The sequence below is a fragment of the Azolla caroliniana genome, unplaced genomic scaffold (assembly GCF_043228905.1).
Source record: "Azolla caroliniana isolate FFs.n. ecotype wild unplaced genomic scaffold, voAzoCaro1.0.p SCAF_3, whole genome shotgun sequence".
Taxonomy (NCBI): Eukaryota; Viridiplantae; Streptophyta; class Polypodiopsida; order Salviniales; family Salviniaceae; genus Azolla; species Azolla caroliniana.
Genome location: NW_028230438.1, coordinates 13064948 through 13084953, shown reverse-complemented (window position 1 = coordinate 13084953; position 20006 = coordinate 13064948). Strand labels below are relative to the sequence as shown.

The following is a 20006-nucleotide window of genomic DNA, read 5'->3' as shown; positions in this document are numbered from 1 at the left end:
AAACCAATTTATCATACATCAAAACCAAACCAAACCAAATTGTTTTTGACATAATCCAACTATCCAACCAACATGAAACTATAAATTGAACCAAATCAAAGACTAGAACACTATAAAATAACAAAAATTTACAACACATTTTCTGAAAAATGATAAGATATAACATAAAAAGATAAATGTTTTTTGGAATGATAACAATAATCCATACAATAGAGTTCAAACTTCAAATCTATATATGTAACAATCCATATATGTAACTTAAGAACAACAATCTATATAATAGAGTTCCAAATCCATAGGACCATATATGTAAACTTAATCCAGCTTTTTGTTTCCAACATTTGAATAAGGGATTCCAGAAAGTATAAAATACGCAAAAGAATTAAGTAATTCGTAATAACAAATTTAAAGAATCGAATAAAAAACAAAATAGTAAACAATATGTAATAAAAATTACAATGACTTTGAGGATCTCCAATTGCAACCACTATTGTCATTAACTTGTCAAAAATCAACATGATTCCTGTACATATAAAATACATAAAATCAAGTAAGTAATTATTAATAAAAATATTTTAAGTAAAGACTCAAATAAAAAACAACCAAGTAACAAGTATGCACACCTTAATTTTCCTCTTACTATCATGTAATATGTAATTTCTATTACCTCGTCTTCAGCAACAAGATAATCCAAATTCATTGTTAGTTCTGCATAAGTGGTGTGAAAATTATCTATCAACTAAACATTACATTCTTTTAAAACATCCATCCATGATCGAATGCACATTTCAGCTTTGAAAGTGCATGAATGTAGTTTGATCCTGTTATCAAAGGTCGTTTTTGCTGCTGCATTAGCCTCTTCAGCAGGTATTGATGATGCTGGTATAGTGAGGTAATCACATGCCATCCTATACAGTGAAGGAATTGCAAATTTATTATCATTCCACCATTGTAAAAGATCCTTGTCTGTGCCAGCCGAAGGAAGTCTTATAAAGCACTCAATTTCTGACCGTCAATTAGAAACAAGGCTTTTATTATTTACACCCATTAACCTCCAAATTTTAGAGTTCTTATCATTTTCATGTATTGTGGTTGAAGCCGAAGGTGGTTCGACATCACTCGAGAACGAGTGATAATGGGACTCAATCATGCTTTCAACTAACTTAATATCTAACTCTCTTTCTGTATGATTATTTGGAAGAGGCAATCTATAAAACAAATAAAACGGTTTTAACTCAAATAAAAAATCAGAAATCATGATGAAAATTGTACAACATAAAGGTAAGCATTACCTCGGTCAAGAAACATTGCTATGCGAGATGGAATAGACTTTAACGATTCTTGATACTTAATTAAATATTGTAAGGCGTTCTCAGACGCTCTTTGAAGCTCCTCTTGTGTGAATCTAGATGATCCTAGACGTGAAGAGTCTAAAAATTGATTGCAATGATTTAGTAAACAATTATATGCTAGCGATGCTAGTGATAATGTGGGATATCTTGACCCTCCCAAAAAAGTAGAAACCTCAGTCGGTGTATCTAACCATTCGTCCATGGCATGTATGTGACTCTAGTCTTCTCCGGTCAAGACATAAGCATTGAAATCACTTGATATTGTTAAATCTGAAATTGTAAAGTTCAATAAATCTCTATCCTTGATAGCTTGCCTAAACATTTCCAAGGTAGATTTCCATCTTGTAACCACATCAAGCCTTGGGGGATCCCTTTCGTGATGTTCAACCATCCTAGCATACTTCCTAAACACTTCCCTTCGAACCTTGCTAGATCTAATAGTATGGAGCATTGTTCTCAACTTTTCTGTTGAGGGTGAGATAACCTCTAATGCTGCCTTGATACCCAACTGAAAAGTTTGTACCATACATCTTAACATACGTGAGGAAGCCAAAATTTCCTTACCATGTGCATCTTGTAACAACATGCTCAACTCCTTTGCAGCCACTTGTGCATCACTCGCTCCATCAAAAATTATAGCTAAGATTTGACTAGAAATATCAAAGGATCAAAGTCGAGCAAAGAGGGCATGTGCACAACGTTTCCCTAATCCAACATCTGGAAATACATTCACAAAGTCCAATAACATTGACCTCAACCTTGTTGTCTCATGACATGCCCAATAAAGTGTCACTGAGTAGAAGCCCTTCAGACTACTATTTGACCAACCATCAAAAGTTATGGAAAATCTATTGATAGCAAATCTATCACCTGATGGCGCAACACCACATACATTTCTAGGATGGAACGCTTAATCGTTCGTCTGGTCTTTACTTGATATCCAGGTACAATTTGTTGTATGAACTCCTTAAATTCAGGTGATTCCACATGTGCATGGGGCAATGTTCCCTTCACAATATACTTCGTGATGGCACCATCAATTTTCTTCTCTAAAACATGAGATACTTTAGCAGACTCAATTGAAGATTGAATGTGCTGTGATATACCTGAATTTTGGTTTGCGTCACCTGATAAACGATGCTTTTCTACTAAATGCTTGGCTATAGTGCCTATGGATGTTGTAGAAGACCAACAAACATGACAATGATGACATCGTCGTCGAGGTGTGCCATTATCCATATAAAATATGATGTGAGCATCTGTCCATGATGTGCATTGCCTTTTTCTTAACCTCCTTGTTGGCCCACAACTAACATTAATTGAAGATGAGTCTATTGCAGCATTAGTTTGAGATGATGATTCCATTTTATGGTGTTCCTATAAAATTCAATTAGCTCAATTAGCACATTTCAAATACATGATAATGAGATAAATAAATGAAGTAGAAAGTTTGCTAAGTTAGCTAAGAACAAAAAAACAACCATTATGACAAGTGGCAAACATTCTACAAGACCATAATTTCAAATTGTTATAAACACTTCAGAGAAAGAAAGACATGTTAAGATACAAAGATACATTGTTACACTTCAGAGAAAGAAAGATATGTAAACACTTCAATTAGCACATTAGAAGGTATGGGAGTCAACTTTTATGAAATTATTAAGTATAAACACTATTCGTGTAAAAGTTACATGTCAAGAAATGAACATGCCCTTATTGTCGATCTTATGTTCTGATAATCCATCTCATCTTGGTAATGCCAAACTAATGTGAATATCTATCTCTCAATCATTTAACAACAATTATCAAATGGATTGGTTATCCCTGCTTTACAATGTAGGCATCTTATAATTTTAATGACCATGCCTTTTGACAACCTACTCCAAAAATACTTTGATCATCTTCCCAAATTCCAATGATCACATTTAGGTAGATCAAAATAGAAAACTCAATGAAATGTCAATGTCTAAGCTCCCTACAAGTTGATTACCAGTATGGACATTGCTACCAAACTTGAACAGGTGGCAAGAATGCAGATGCTCTTGAAATTATGCCTAGTAGATGGTTTTCATATGTTTCCTACTCTGCTAGTTAATGATGGCTTTTGTATTATTGATTATAGGATGGGCATCCATGGACATCCACTAGAGATTCTACAACATACATGTTGACCCTCTTAGCTTATCTTAAGCATGACAATTGCAGGGTGTCAAACTCTTAGAAGATTTTGACATTCATAAGGAAGCAAATGGTTCATTCAAAGCATTGGTAAAAAGTTATTTGATTAATGTTGAAAACAATGTTCTCGACATTCATCTTTTATGGTCTAGGAAAGGCTCATGTTGTTTACCAACCCAATGGACATATGGACCCTTGATTTCAGTTATACATGTTTATCCTGGCATTTTCCTACATGGTATTAATCTATTTTTTGTGTTTAAATGAAAGTACTTTTCTCTAAGAAAAATGTTATGTATATCATTTGATCTAATTCATAGCTTATTTTAAACCAGATTTTTATGTTGATAGCAAGAAACACTTGAGTACTTCAAGAATCATTGCAATTGTGATTTCAATTTTTGTGGGACTCTTGATTGCTATTATTGTTCTTATTCTCTTGAGAAAATGTTGCAAGTCAAGCCGTCAAGCCCCACTAGGTGACAAATTGGGATGTTTGATTTCTCATTTTATTTCAGTCATGAGCTTATCAGCTTGTAAGTGGGCTTGATTTCTGTTTCATATAAATCTGATTAATAGCTTCAGTAGGGATCCGGGAAATGAAATCAAAACCTTGTTGGAACATTTTTAATGTAAGCAATATAAATATATTAGGAAATTAGAAAATACTTACCATGAATAAAGAACCATGAAGGTTCACATGCAACTGTCTTCAAGAACCGTGAAGGTTCATATGTAACTGTTTTCCCCACATTGTAGGTCTATATATATTTACCATCAATAAGAATGATTCTGTAGGGCGTTTTTATACATAGAAGCATTTTTTCTGAGAAACTTACATGGTATCAGAGCGAAAACAATCCTAGATATTCATTTTTTCTCTAAGCATTCTCTACAGGTCGATCCGGAAGGTCTGCAGAAATGGCTTCGAGTGAAGGAACATCAACGGCCTTAATAGCAACATCAACAACACCTACCACAAGAAAGTATTTAATCGAAAAATTAAGCGAAAACAACTACAGGATGTGGAAATTAAAGATGGAACTCATCCTACAACGAATGGATCTACTTAAAATAATCAAAGGTGAGATCAAACAACCAACCACAGAACCTGAAACAACAGAATGGAAGATGAAAGATCTGGATGCAAGTACTGAAATCATCATGCATCTAACAGATAGACAAGTGGATCTTGTCAAACACCTTTCATCTAAAGAAATGTGGGATCTTCTTAAAGAACACCACGAACCATCAGATCGAACGACAAAAGTCCTTTCATTTCGTTACCTTGTAACTTTGGAAATGAAAGAGGATGACTCACTTGACACCTTCATCAGCAAATATCAATCTGCATATGATACAACAATTTCAGCGGGCAACAAGATTGATGAAGAAATGAAGGTAGACATCATGTTTGGAGCCCTACCAACTTCATGGGGCCCATTTATAGTGATCAATGGGGCTGATCCAACACTTTCGCTACAAAATCTGATCTCAAAGATGAAGCAGGAAGATCTTCGAAGGAGAAAGCCTCAAAATGTCTTAGACAATCCACACATGGCAATGATTGCTACGATGAAGAATCAGAGAGGTAACTTTAATAGAAACAAATTTCAAAACAATAATAAGTACACAAAGAACATACCAAGTGTACATGATGGAAACAAGTTCCACAATCAAAAATCATTCCAGAATAAAAAATCAGGTGCCCTTAGTATTTCCTCTCAAATTATTTGTCGATATTGTGGTAAGGTGGGTCACATGGAAAGAGACTGCAGAAAGAAGCAATATGATCATAGGAATAAGAATAAAAGAAACTCAGCACATGTTCACACAACCTCAGTACAAAACCAACAAGAAGATAATGACCCTTTTATCCAAGCATTTGTGGCAATAAATCAGAACTTCAATGTGGAAAATTTATGGTTGTTTGATACAGGTGCAACCCATCATCTTACCCATAGTAGAAACCTTCTTCATGATTACATCCAACTTGCTACACCTCTGGAAGTTCGATTTGGTGACAATGCAATCAAGTTGGCTTTAGGAAAGGGAACAGTTCATCTGTCAATTGACAATGAGCAAACAATTAGTATATCCAATGTATACTATGTTCCTGGCCTGGCGAAGAACTTGTTGTCTGTAAGTGAAGCCACAACAAATGGTGCAATAATTGAATTTCATCACTACTGTGCAATTATCAAATATACTTTACCATCAGGAAAATTCGTAAAGATAGTGTCTCCCAAACATGGAAGACTTTACCCCCTTCAAGCTATGGACAAAACACCAATCGAAGCACACAATGCCTCAAGAAACTCTCAAGTTGATCATACTTTATTATGGCATTATCAGCTCTGACATCTACATCCAAGAGTCATGAAGACATGCCAAATTCATAACCTTGGAGAGGGTATGCCAACACAACCATTTACATACCTTTCACTTTGTGAAGGATGTATTTATGGGAAACAAACGAGACAAAAGTTTCCCCTCAGCAAACGCAGATCTGAAAGAAAGTTGCAGTTAGTACATTCGGACTTGTGTGGTCCATTCCAAAAGAAATCAATTTCTGGTAATCACTATTTCATTTCATTCATCGATGACTTTAGTAGATTTACCATGCTTTATTTTTTAAAGAAAAAGTCTGAAGCCTTCCAAGCCTTTACCTATTATAAATCCATGGCTGAAAATCAATGTCAAAGTAAAATCAACAGCGTTAGGTCAGATAATGGTGGAGAATATGTCTCAAATGAATGGCAGAATTTCTGCAATGTACATGGCATTAGACATGAGCTCAATGTACCACACAACCCACAACAGAACGGAGTGGCAGAAAGAAAGAATAGAACACTATTAGATGCAAGTAGAAGCATGTTGCAAGTGGCAGGACTTGAACACCGGTTTTGGCAAGAGGCAGTAGCGACATCATGCTATTTACAAAACAAATCTCCACACAAAGTGCTAGGTCTGCACACGCCATACATGGTTTGGTTTGGACATAAACCAGATTTTTCAAATTTAAGAGTGTTCGGTTCAATTGCATATAGTCACATACCACAAGAGAAAAGGAAGAAGTTGGATCCACATGCGAAGAAATGTATCATGGTTGGATATGGTGAGGCTGCAGGTGTGAAAGGATACAAACTATTTGATCCTAGCAATCAAAAGTTTATTTTTAGTAGGTCTGTGACATTTGATGAAGATGCTCTATTCTACAACAGTGAACAGTCACATGAAAAAATGGAAATGCAAGACATGCAGAATCAATTGCATAATGGAAATGATTTGAGAAAAGAAAGAAGACATATTGAAGAACCGCTGAGAATGGAGGAGAACACAAACCTTGAAATGACATTAGTAGAGTGGCAACAACCAGCAGTTTCAACAGCAACAACGATAGTTCCGGTGGCAACAACAAAAATTCCTACGATAACATCAACAGTTCCAAAGGTGCTTCCAATAGGACAAACAACAACAACAACAGGTCCTGTATTTGCCACTACAACTCCAGCGATGGATCGTGCTTCTGCATCGACACCCTTCTTAGCTGTAAACAATAAGGACACAATAATCAGAAATGATAGTGAACCAATACACTCAACTTATGAAACAGTTGATTCTACAACAAATCTTGAAGACTCAGGAAAATCTTGGCATTCTCCCTCTGATTCAAGTTTAGGGTTCCATTTTAAAACAGATTTTACATCCCCTAAAGATATTTCCTCAGTTTCCTCCCATCTGGAGCCAAATCTTGATCTAGATTCGCTTGATGATGAAGATGCTTACCCTCGTCTTCCCACAAGGAGATCTAAGTTTAGAAGCTTGAAAGAAATTATGGAGATCACTGAACCATTAGAAGCACTAATGGCTGATCTTTCTCCTGAAGTGGATTTTGCACAAGATGATTTCGAAATTCTTGATAATGATGATTTTTCCCCTAGTGTAGAAGAAGCCATTCATGGACCGGATAGTGTCAAGTGGAAAGAAGCAATGCAACTTGAGATTGATGCTTTACTAAAGAATGATAATTGGGAACTTGTTACACCTCCAGAAAACCGAAATATCATCTCAAACAAATGGGTTTTGACCAAGAAGTTTGATTCAGAAGGAGCTCTACTTCGACACAAGGCACGACTTGTTGCTCGAGGTTTTTCACAAGTTCCAGGCCTTGACTTTACAGACACTTTTGCCCCAACTCTTAAAGCAGTTCCGCTAAGGTTTATGTTTGCTATAAGTGCTGGTTTAAACCTAGAACTACACCATCTTGATGTAGAAACGGCCTTCCTTCATGGTGACTTGGATGAGGAAATTTATATGGAGCAACCTCCATTCTTTGTAGATTCAAAGAATCCTCATCATGTGTGCAAACTCAAGAAATCCTTATACGGTCTCAAACAATCACCTAGAATGTGGCATTTGAAGCTACATACTTATCTTGAATCTATTGGATTCAAACGTCTTCAGGCAGAACCAAATTTATACATCCGAAAGGAAGGTAAAATTTTTATACTTCTTGGTGTATATGTTGATGACCTCCCTATTGCCTCAAATTCAATTACTGCTATGAGGAAGACCATCTCCCAACTAAAAATGAAGTTTCCAGTCAAAGACTTAGGACCAATGGAGTTTTGCCTTGGTATCAAAGTAACTCGAAATCGAATGGAAGGTACTCTCACTCTTTCACAAAAGAAGTTGTTGGAAGATACATTAAAGAAATTTGACATGGCTGATTGCAAACCTATTCAAACACCAATGACAGTACCATGCAAACTATCTTCTAATGATAGTTCACAAATTATAATGGACGAGAAAATCATGGCATCGCTTCCATATCGCCAAATTTTAGGAAGTGTCAGATATTTGGTAAGTTGTACACGACCAAATTGATCTTTTTGTGCTGGTTTTCTATCTAGGTTTATGCAAAATCCTGGAATAGCACATTGGCAAGCTCTAAAGCGGGTTCTCCGCTACCTACAACATACCAAAGACATGGTACTTACCTACCGTAGCTTTCAATTCCAGAATTCGTACCAACTCAACGGATGGCTTCATGCTCCCCTACAAGGTTGGACGGATTCTGATTGGGGAGGGGATATTGACACCTCTCGATCAACCTCTGGCATGCTCTTCACATTTGCTGGAGGTGCTATAGCATGGCAAAGTAAAAAACAAATTTCGGTGGCGTTGTCGAGTACTGAAGCAGAGTATGTAGCAGCAGCTGTCACAGCCAAAGAAGGAATCTGGATTAAGACAATTATTGAAGAGCTTGACATTTTCAAACTCTCAGAAATGAAGATCTATTGCGACAATCAGTCGTGTATAAAGTTAGCTGAAAACCCAAAGATCACAGATCAAAACAAACACATTAGAGCTCGACATCACTTTATAAGAGAATTGGTAGCAGCAAAAGAAATGATTTTACAGTATACTTCAACAACCACCATATGGCCAAAAGCATTGGTTATGTTGTTCTAAAATTGGCCTTAGTTTACTAAACCCTAAGAAGAAATAAATTGCTTACCTTAAGGGGGGTGTTGGAACATTTTTAATGTAAGCAATATAAATATATTAGGAAATTAGAAAATACTTACCATGAATAAAGAACCATGAAGGTTCACATGTAACTGTCTTCAAGAACCGTGAAGGTTCATATGTAACTGTTTTCCCCACATTGTACCTATATATATTTACCATCAATAAGAATGATTCTGTAGGGCGTTTTTATACATAGAAGCATTTTTTCTGAGAAACTTACAAACCTTACATGTTCAGTTATAATGAATTGAGGATTGCTACAGACAACTTCCATTTGAACAACAAACTGGGTGAAGGAGGTTTTGGATCTGTTTACAAGGTATCAATCAGTCTGTTGTTTGTATTTGTGAATATGAATATCTGCTTCCTAGACAATGTTTACATAGCTCATAAATATTGATCTAATTTATCACGTTTGATTGTTTATTTTCTAGATTGGTTAGGCTTTGTTTTACATAGCTTTACGTTGTGCACGATAGATGCTTACACCTGAAGATCGATTCCTAGATCTCATCAAGGCCATGATAAATAGGGTTTAGGGTTTATCATCTCCATGGCCACCCACCATATTGATCACTGTCAAGATGTTGGGTATAGCTTGTCTGCGCAAACTGTTTCAATATGAAATCGTGATGCAACCTTTTTGGATTTCTTGTAGGAATCGTTTAGAGATTTTAATGTAATCTCTCTTTCTTTCTCTGAAGTCAAGTATCACATCAAATGATTTGTAATTGATATGCACATTTTGGGTTATGTTTCTATGATCTAGCGTATTGTGATTCAATTCAATTTCGTAATCGAATTAAACTTGATGCATATGACCAAATGATTGGTAAATCAATATATCTTCCAACAGAGAAGATGAGGAGAGGCATTCCCTTGACCAATGATGACAGAATACCATGGCTAGAGGCGTTATGTGATGCTTTGGTGGATCACATAATCCATGGAAAATCAGTAGTTATTGCATGCTCAAGATTGCAACCTTTGTATAGAGTCTAGAGACATCCTTAGGGAGGCAGATTATGCTCGATTTCAGAACAACCAAAAGGATGAACTTAAAGGGGAAAACAAGGATTTGCCCCACTCTCAGAAAAGAGTCACGTTTTTTCTCCTAAATGGGCCGATTGATCTATTTGCCTCTTGACTCGAAAAGAGATACAAAAGAGGGGACCATTTTATGCCTCCAAGTTTGTTATAGACTTATAGTCATAGAAGGATGCATTACAAATTGGTAAGGATGAAGCAATCTTCTTCTTGGATGCAAGCAAAAGTTATGTTTGATTCATGAATCATACATGTGTTATAGGCCGCAATAGCAACAATAAGAGGACTACAGTATGGATAATGGAGGAGTGGAGAAAAGAATACGATTAGAACTTAGAAGTCTACACTCTTGAGTCAAAAGAGCGATGAAGTGGTGACTTGTCGTTGCCGCCTCAGCCTGCACAGTTCCAGTCGATAGTAGTCTATAGATACAACCTACTTAGTACCAGTTACCCATTGTACTTACTACTACCCAATGTCCAATGGCCAGATCAAAAATAGGAAGGGTATAAAATTGAAAATTTAGGGGTAGGATAAGAACCTATAAACCGAATCAAATTAATAGAAACCGTTAAATTGATAAAACTAATAAACCGGCAAATGCTAAACCGAACTGAACTGAAACCAAACTGAGCTTACATTCTTTAAACCAAACTAAACTCATTGTTTAATTTTGAACCGATAAACCGCTAAGCCACGGTTTAACGGTTCAATTTGGTTTGAGCTGAAACCGTGCCCATAGAAGAGAAGATAATAGCGGATTGGGAGATGGAAAATAAAACCCCAGCTACTGATTCGAGCCGAGTCGATGCACAACCGAATCAAACAGAAGTTGATTCAATCGAAATCGAATCTGAACTAGTCGGTCGATTAAATACTTGGAAAAATCAAGAATTGTCTGAGGAACAAGGGGAACCAGCCGAACAAGGAACCAAATCCAACTCGGCCGAAGAAGTTGAAGAGCAACCGACTGTGGCAAATGGAGGCCGAAGATATCCTCGGAGAGAGAGAAGCCCCCCGCCCTCCATAGATTTTCGAAAGAAAGAGTATGTGCTACTAAGTGATGAGGGGGAGCCGGAAAGTTTCGAGGAAGCAGAGACAGACACCCACAACCGAGAGTGGTTGAGTGCCATGTAAGAAAGGATTCGTGGAGAAAGGTAAAGAAAACCTAGTATGCTGATTGATGAAGAGCTTATATGGGCTGAAGCAAGCACCTCGGCAATGGTACCGAAAATTAGAATCCTTCATGGCGGATCACGGTTTCGACAAGGCACAAGCCAATCATTGTGTCTTTGTAAAGAAATATGATGGAGGAAACTTTCTCATCCTTCTGTTGTATGTTGACGACATGCTAATTGTCGGACATGACCCGAAGAAAATCGGAAGTTTGAAGAAGGCCCTTGTTAGGAATAGTACTAAGACAGAGAAGTAATTAGTACTAAAAGATGAGGATTAGTACTAAGAGAGGTGTAGAACTCTCTCTCTCTCTCTCGATATACATTATGTGAAGAGAATATACATTAGTAGCTAGTAGGCTTAAGACTGACATTGAACCGATTAGGGTTCTTTTTAGCATAAGTGCCTTACGAGCAACAAGGAGTGTGGGTCAGTACACTGTTCGGAAACAAGTCCCTCCGGATGGGAAGGAAGAAGAACAATGCCGATGACCGTATGAGGAGGACCCGGCTACGGAGAGCCGGATGGTGCAGACCCGGTATGAACCGGATGAGGAGTACCCGGCTACGGAGAGCCGGATGGTGCAGACCCGGTATAAACCGGATGAGGAGTACCCGGCTACGGAGAGCCGGATGGTGCAGACCCGGTATGAACCGGATGAGGAGTACCCGGCTACGGAGAGCCGGATGGTGCAGACCCGGTATGAACCGGATGAGGAGTACCCGGCTACGGAGAGCCCGATGGTGTAGGCCCGGTATGAACCGGATGAGGAGTACCCGACTACGGAGAGCCGGATGGTGCAGGCCCGGTATGAACCGGATGAGGAGTACCCGGCTACGGAGAGCCGGATGGTACAGACCCAATGAGAACCGGATGAAGAGACATATTCGTAAATATGTTTCTGAGAGCCCATCGAGGCTACATTTGTAAATAGCCGAAAAGTCATATTAGTATAAATATGACTTAGGGCAAACTTTTAGTAACTGTTGTTGTTGTCATTTTTCTTTGTTGGTGCAAGAAGAAGAGAGAGCACGTAATAGTGTACAGAGAGAGAGAGAGAAAGAGGTCGTTGCCTCTGTTGTAACTGCCGCGTGTGGCGAAGATCTGTGAGCACGAGGTCGTTGCCTCAGTGAACTCACTGTTGTACATTCTCACATAGTGACAGTTTGCAGCTTGTGGGCTACCGTGGTTTTTTCCCCTAGTTTGGGGTTTTCCACGTAAACCTCCTGTGTACTATTATTTTTCCCTCTCCACTGTGTCGTGCATTTGTTTCCCGTTTTCTGCATATGAAAAGAAGCTCGGTCGAGGCCGAGTGTTGGACAGAAGGAGCCTTGAGTTCCCGTCATACACGACTCGAATACGGAGCATGTCCACTCTCGATAGTGATGCCCCCCCCGAAACTATTACTATCATGGATGTAACCTGGACTTCGTCGGAGGTCACCCATCCCAATACTGTTATGGCTTTAGAAGCTTAACTAGCAATGCTTGAAGCATCCAAACAACCACAAAACTCATGGCATGTGAGTTGCCAAGGTAGGTAGGAATGTGCTACACATTGATCCGCGGCAAGTGGTTGGCAGTCACCCGCAAGTGGGTGGTATACTGACTGCGGACGTCACACCTAGGTCTATAGCGTGCTCAACTGTGCCACATGAGTTCAGGTGGTTAGCCCGTAACGCCGTGGGTTTAGGAGTACTCCTGAAGATAATGCCTTGTGCCTCCTTATATAGTGTTTTCAGGAGTACTCCTGAAGTTTCTAGAATGTTCGGAGAAATCTGGAATATACATCAATTTTCTATAGTGAAATAATAAATGAAAATAATATCTTTTGTATTAAAATGTATAGTCTAATGACAAGGGTTCGACTCATGTAACATAAGGTCATGGGTTCAAATTTTGTCATATCATTACACTATCCCCTCTTTAAAATGACGAGTGTTACGAGTCGTTTTGGATTGAGGACCCGATTTTTCTGGATATTGACGATGGAAGTCTTCAAGAAGAGCACGAGCATTGGTCACATTCTCAATTGGTTCCCAAGTACGCTCCTTGGGACTATATCCTAGCCAATCGACCAAATAGTAGAGCTTGTTGCGAAGAATCTTGGAATCGAGGATGGCAGTAATCTCGTACTCAGGTCTATCTTCAAGTTCGATCAGGGGTGGAGGTGGTATGATACGACCTACGATAGTGTTGTCTTGATAGGGTTCTAGAAGAGAACTATGAAATACATGTACTTGTAGTTGGGGAGGTAGATCGAGACGAAAAACAACATCATTAATTTTTCCGATAATACGGAAAGGACCCAATCGCCGATAATCCAATTTATCGCAAGGGCGAGTAGTCTTGATGTGTCGTTGTAATAGCCATACCCGATCTCCAATGTTAAAACTAGATGGAAGCCGATGAAGATCTGCATAATCCTTGTATGTTTGCTGAGCTTGTTGTAAATGAGTAGATAAATTCGCATGTATCTTGTGTAGCCACACCAAACGATCCTCTATACAAGGATTTGTGGTTAAGTTCAGAGTTTCGAAAACACACCACCGGGGATGATAGCCCGTATAAGCATAAAATGGTGTGACCTTAGTCGATGAGTGGACAGAGTTATTATACGCAAATTCGGCGAAATGGAGAAGATCCGCCCAGTCATCTTGATGATAGCTTAGAAAACACCGAAGATACTATTCCAATGTTTGATTTGTTCGTTTTGCTTGTCCTTCTATTTGCGGGTGGTAGCCGAAGGAGAGGTTACAAGTGACCTTGAGCATTTTGAAGAGGTGCTTCCAGAATTTTGAGATGAACTGGGGTCCATGGTCATTGATGATATTGTCGAGGAGGCCATGATGCTGACATACCTCATGCATGACAATTTCAGCGGTTTCTTCACTAGTGATTTTCTTAATACATGGCAGGAAATGGACCATCTTCGTATATCGATCTACTACTGTTAAGATCGCATTGAATCCCTTAGAGATTGGAACATTTGTGATGAAATCTAGAGCACTGGATCGCCACGGCTTGCTTGGAATTGGTAATGGTCCCAATAAACCATATGGATGGTGTCTTGGCATCTTTGCTCTGTAGCATGTATCACATGTCCAAAAATAATCTTCGAAAAATCGTCGCATATGAGGCCACCAGAGTTATCGTTGTACTAAATCTAACGTTTTAGTACTACCAAAATGCCCAACTGTATATGTGTCATGACATTTTTGGACTACTCGAAGGAGACAATAACCATTAGGAACATACAAGATCTTCTTAAAGAATAGTAATCCATCATGACATTCGAATTGTCGATAATCTGTACCTAGTTGTTGCGACTATGAACAAGATGCCCGAGAAGGATCAATTTGTGCTAGAATGGCTTGAGCGAAAGCATCTGCCTTCAAGTCCTCACGTAGGGTATCAATAATGTGGGAATCCAATCGCATGTCGAAAACCGGCATTGCTTGTAGTCGTGTCGGTCCCAGGATTACTTGTTTTTGGTTATCGAATTCTGGCTCACCGGGACGTGGTGCTCGATATGAGCGTCGTGATAATGCATCTACCTTCCCTTGTTGCTTCCCAGGATGATATGTAATTATGAAGTCAAAATGAGTGAGGAATTGGGCCCACCAAGCTTAGCGTTGATTTAATACACGAGCATTCTGGAAGTAGGCAAGATTTTCGTGATCACTGAATACAGTGACTTGATGAGAAGATCCCTCTAGGAAATGCCTCCATTGCGTAAAAGAGTCCACTATTGCTAATAGCTCTTCATCGCCTTGTTGTGAAGGAATGCTACCCAAGGCGAAATCCGATGCGTCTGCCTCAATGATGAATGGTTTTGCCGGATCAACATGAGTTAGAATAGGAGCTGATGTAAATGCCTTCTGAAGACTCTCAAAAACCATGTCCGCTTCTTTAGACCAAACAAACGACTGCCCCTTCTTGGTAATCTGTGTGAGAGGCAGAATAAGCTTTGAGTAATCCTGTATAAACTTGCGGTAGAAATTGGCAAAGCCTAAAAAACATTGCACATCTCGCAATGAACGTGGAGTCTGCCACTCTACCACAGTTTTGACCTTAGTTGGATCCATAGAGATGCCTTCCGAGGACATGACATAGCCTAGAAATTCCACCTGGTTGCACACGAAGCTACATTTTTCTAGTTTTGCATAAAGACCATGTTCTCCAAGCCATTTTAGTACTAACAGTACATGAGAATCATGCTCTTCTTGGGTCTTCGAATAATCCAGTAGATCATCCAAATAGATGATCAAACAAACATCCAAGACATCTCGGAATATATCATTTGCCATATGCTGGAAGATTGTTGGTGCATTAGTGAGATCGAATGGCATGACCGTATACTCGAACTGCCCATATCTGGTGCGGAACACAGTCTTCCATTCATCTCCTGGTTGGATACGTACGAAGTTATATGCTCCTCGTAAGTCAATCTTTGTGAAGAACCTTGCACCATTGATCCGTTCTAAAAGACTTGAGATAAGGGGAAGTGCATACCTATTTCTAATGGTGACCTTATTCAAGCCGCGATAGACTAGGACGAGACGAAGTGATCCATCCTTTTTCTTGACGAAGAAAATGGGTGTGCCAGATAGAGATTTTGAATGTCGAATGAAACCGTTTGCCAAATTCTCCTCTATATAGGCTCAAAGGAATTCTAGCTCGGTTGGTGACAAATTGTAGATCGGTCCCATGGTGGCTCTTTTCCCAGTTGTAAATCAATGGGGCAATCATACAATCAGTGGTGAGGAACCATATTGGATTGTACTTTATCGAACACATCGGCATACTGGCGATACTTGTTACGGGCATGACCATTTAATATCCCGTGGTGAGAATTTACCGTAGTATTCTATACATGTGGATAAGTGTGAGGGTTAAATGAGAGTGTAAAGAAGGGGAGGATTACTTTTAATCCTCGGGATTGAGACAACCCATTAGGTCAAGTGTGAACTTGCTTGGGGGCCTTGGGTATCGCTATAAATAAGAGGCCTAGCTACCCTCATTTGATCATCTTTTGACTACATCGAGACTCTGCTCTTGTGGTGGGTCAACTCTTGTAGCGAGCGCGACAGCACCAGGTACGACTCGACGCCACGGCGGTGGTATGGGACGCCGATCGAGGCTCGAGTCCGTCTCGATCCCTTCGCTTGGGGGTGGTCGGGTGGATCGGCACCCTTCTTTCTCTTTCTCCTTTCTATCTATCATTACTTTATCCTTATCTTAAGCTTACTTTAGTACGTAGATCTTTAATATTTAGTATCAGATTTATGTACTAATGTTTCTTTGTTTTTCATTTGTCGTTTGATTGATGGTGATCGATCGATGTGCGGTCGGCCTTGATCCAGACAACGATCAACAAAGAACTTCGGTAACTCTTTCCAGAATTTTTTTTCTATTCTCTCTTCTCCCATCTAATCATGTGTTTAGTTCATATGTCATTTTTTTTCATTAAGTCAATGATGTTTTAGTGGTCTTTAATTGATTATCGAAAACGTTTACACATGTGCACGAGGTCAATACCTCGTTTGACATATTAATAATATGTGATGAGTGTCGTATGCGTACGAGGTTAATACCTCAATTACGTATTACGTTCACGAACATATGTTACGTTTGCGTATGAGTTTAATACCTTGATTTGTTGTAAACGATATGCGGTTGGTCTCGTATGCGTAAGAGGTCAATACCTCAATTGCGTATTACGATGATCTCTTATTTGTGGATGTTTCATGTGCGCAAAGGTATATACCTCGATTACATATCTCGATCACATCATTTGTGGCTATTTAATATAACGATATGTTAATATAGGCCTATGTGGTCACGTATATACGTATTTGATCGTATATATGTGATAAGTAAACATATGTGTATATTCGTTATTACGTGATTATATCGAAAGTTGTCCTTGTCGGGAAAAGGATGTTGGTGGCCGTCCTCACATTTTTGTGAGAATGGCGTTGTCACCATCCCTTTTTCCACAATTTTTTATTGTTGACAACCCCGTTGATGACCTCGATTTCGTTACGTAAAGAAACGCCTATAGGCATAATGATGTTGAGTACGTAGGGCTTGACCCACTTCAAGTGAGATCGCTCCAATGACACACATATCCAACATCCCTCCCTCGTTACATGGATACGATGCCACCATGAGCTCGTTCTTACGAGAGGCATTCGTAATGACGTGACCATGTGATGGGCCACGTGGGCCTACTATGAAACGAAGGCTCATTTGGCTTGATCATTAGGTTGCAATTTGGCATATGCCATCGTAATTACGAGACTTGAGGTTAGGTAACGTACCAACATAGTTTTGGTAAATGAGGGCGAAATAAGGACCCTTGACATATATGTTCTTTTAGAAAAAACATATATGATCTTGCATATCTCTTATACGCATCAAAAATTAAGCATTCAAGAAGAGCAACTTACTTGGTTGGCTCAAGTGTTTAATGTATTTGTTCTCGAGGTCTCGAGTTCAAATATGACCAAGACCATACAACATCCTTGATACATATGACTATAACACATGTTTAGACTTAAGGTCTAAGTGCACCTCGGGGTCCTCGTAATAGGACTTAAAGAGCCGAAACCACATATGTGGGCACCGAAACATAGTTTATTGTTAACATTTTTTTCGTGTATAAACTATTCATGACGCGAACATACATGGTTGAGCCTCGGGGAGCCACCATGAAAAAATCGATATAGAGATCAAGGAAAGACATTTATTTGTCACCCCCATGGTTTTTAAAACACCTTTGTGTTACCATAGTAACCTGATCTTGAACCTCATCTCATACGTCTAGAGGGGTATTGACGTGAGATCATGATATCGATTAATGTTTGCCCATGATATGTTTACATCACGACATGATGTTATGACTATCTCTCTGACCTTATCCTATTTCTTTTCCAGAAATAATCTTTAATGGCTCAAATTAACGACCCGATGTCATCCGCTCAAGCGGAAGGAACTCAAGGGAATCCTCCTGGACAAATGTCCACTGAGATGTATTTGGCACAAATAACCCAATACCTTAGTTTCACCGCTCAACAGATGACCGAACTTCGGCAATCTCAGAGTGCTCTTGAGGCACGTGTCATTAGTCTACAACGTGAGACTAATAGACCTGATGAGTGACAAGGTGAACCATCATTTGTCGTTAAGCCATTTACGGGAGACAAAAAGGAAAGAACCGAAGAAGCAATCTGCACATGGCTGGGACGATGGGAGTCTCATTTTGAGCTCTATCCCACGCCAGATAGTACGAAGATTGCATATGTCGGCAGAGAACTCGGGGGTAAGGCCGCCGCCTGGTGGCGTGGGCTCTGTACTATGGGGAAATTGCCCGATACCTGGACAGATTTTGTCACGGTTTTTAAGGGCCAATTTCTGTAACCTCCCTCTCGAACCAAGGCAGCACAAGCTTTAATGAACCTCTCTAGCAGGAAATTTTCTTCTCTAGAAGACTTTGTTCACCATGCTAGAACCCAAATCCAAAAATCGGGTCTAGAAGGGGACAATTGGTTGATAGCTTGTTTTGTCAATGGCATCCCCAATTCGGACTATCATTGGATAGTGCACGATAAGGATCCAAAATCCTTCGAAGAGGCCGTTGAAATAGTTCTTCGCTATCAACGCACTTCGAAGAAGGACCACAACAAACCCAACGAAGCGCCCGGGACTAAGCAGTCGCAATTTGTTGGGAAACGCAAGACACCCAACGAATTCCTCGATCGCGATTGTAAGCGACAACATCCTTTTTGCGTATTCTGCAAAAAGAAGGGTCATACAAAAGATCAATGTCGAAAGATCCAACGGAAAGAGCACGACAACAAAGGTAAAGCTGCAGACCATAAAGGTCAGATTCCTAATGTCCTTCAGGTCTATACACATCATTTAAGTAATTGTCAATGTTCTTTCCCTCACTATGTATTGGGTTCCAATGATTTACTACGTGCAAACGGGTATATCAATGGATCTCCCATACAATTTTTATTTGATTCGGGAAGCTCACACAATTTTGTCAATGATCGTTTGGTTTAGATATGGGGAATCCAACCCACCGTAAGTGATCACACCTACACGGTGCACTTGGCTAATGGAAGAGTACAATACATCAACGGGGCGATTCATTCATTAGGAATTTCAATTGATACTTATATAGAGGAAGTAGACTTCCATGTAATGAATCTTTGTACCACTAATGTAATACTGGGTTATCCCTGGTTTTATAATAAAAACTCTTCTTTATTTATTGATTGGGTTCGTCATTCCATTTCTTTTGTACTGAACGATTGTACACATTTTATTCAATGTGTAGAAAAACAATCCCTCTCGATTGTTTCCTCGTGTCCATCAATATCTGAGTTGTCTTGTTCTACTCTATTTTATTGTGTACTTGATCCAGAAATTCACGTTTATAATATCGATAATGTCTCGGTTCAATTAACATATTTTGAACAACAACAACTTGATGAAATCTTAAATGATTTTCATGATGTTTTTCCAAGTGAACTACCTGATGGGTTATCTCCTAAATGAAATATAGACCATCGTATAGATATTGTACCTGGTGTTGCACCAATAAGTATACCTCCGTATCGGTTAAGTCGATCCGAAGAAGATGAGGTATCTAAGCAACTCAACGACTATTTACGAATGGGTTATATACGTTATAGTAAATCTC

At 39.1% G+C, this 20006-nt stretch overlaps 1 long non-coding RNA gene across 1 annotated transcript; it reads right to left on the bottom strand.

Moving 5' to 3' along the window:
• Nucleotides 1–5018: 5018 nt before the first annotated feature.
• LOC147866260 (uncharacterized) lies at nt 5019–5768 on the bottom strand. Its single transcript, XR_015529426.1, has 3 exons — nt 5489–5768; nt 5176–5302; nt 5019–5100 (listed from the first exon to the last, which is right to left on the bottom strand). It is a non-coding gene; the product is annotated as an uncharacterized LOC147866260 (long non-coding RNA).
• Between the last annotated feature and the right edge of the window lie 14238 nt (nt 5769–20006).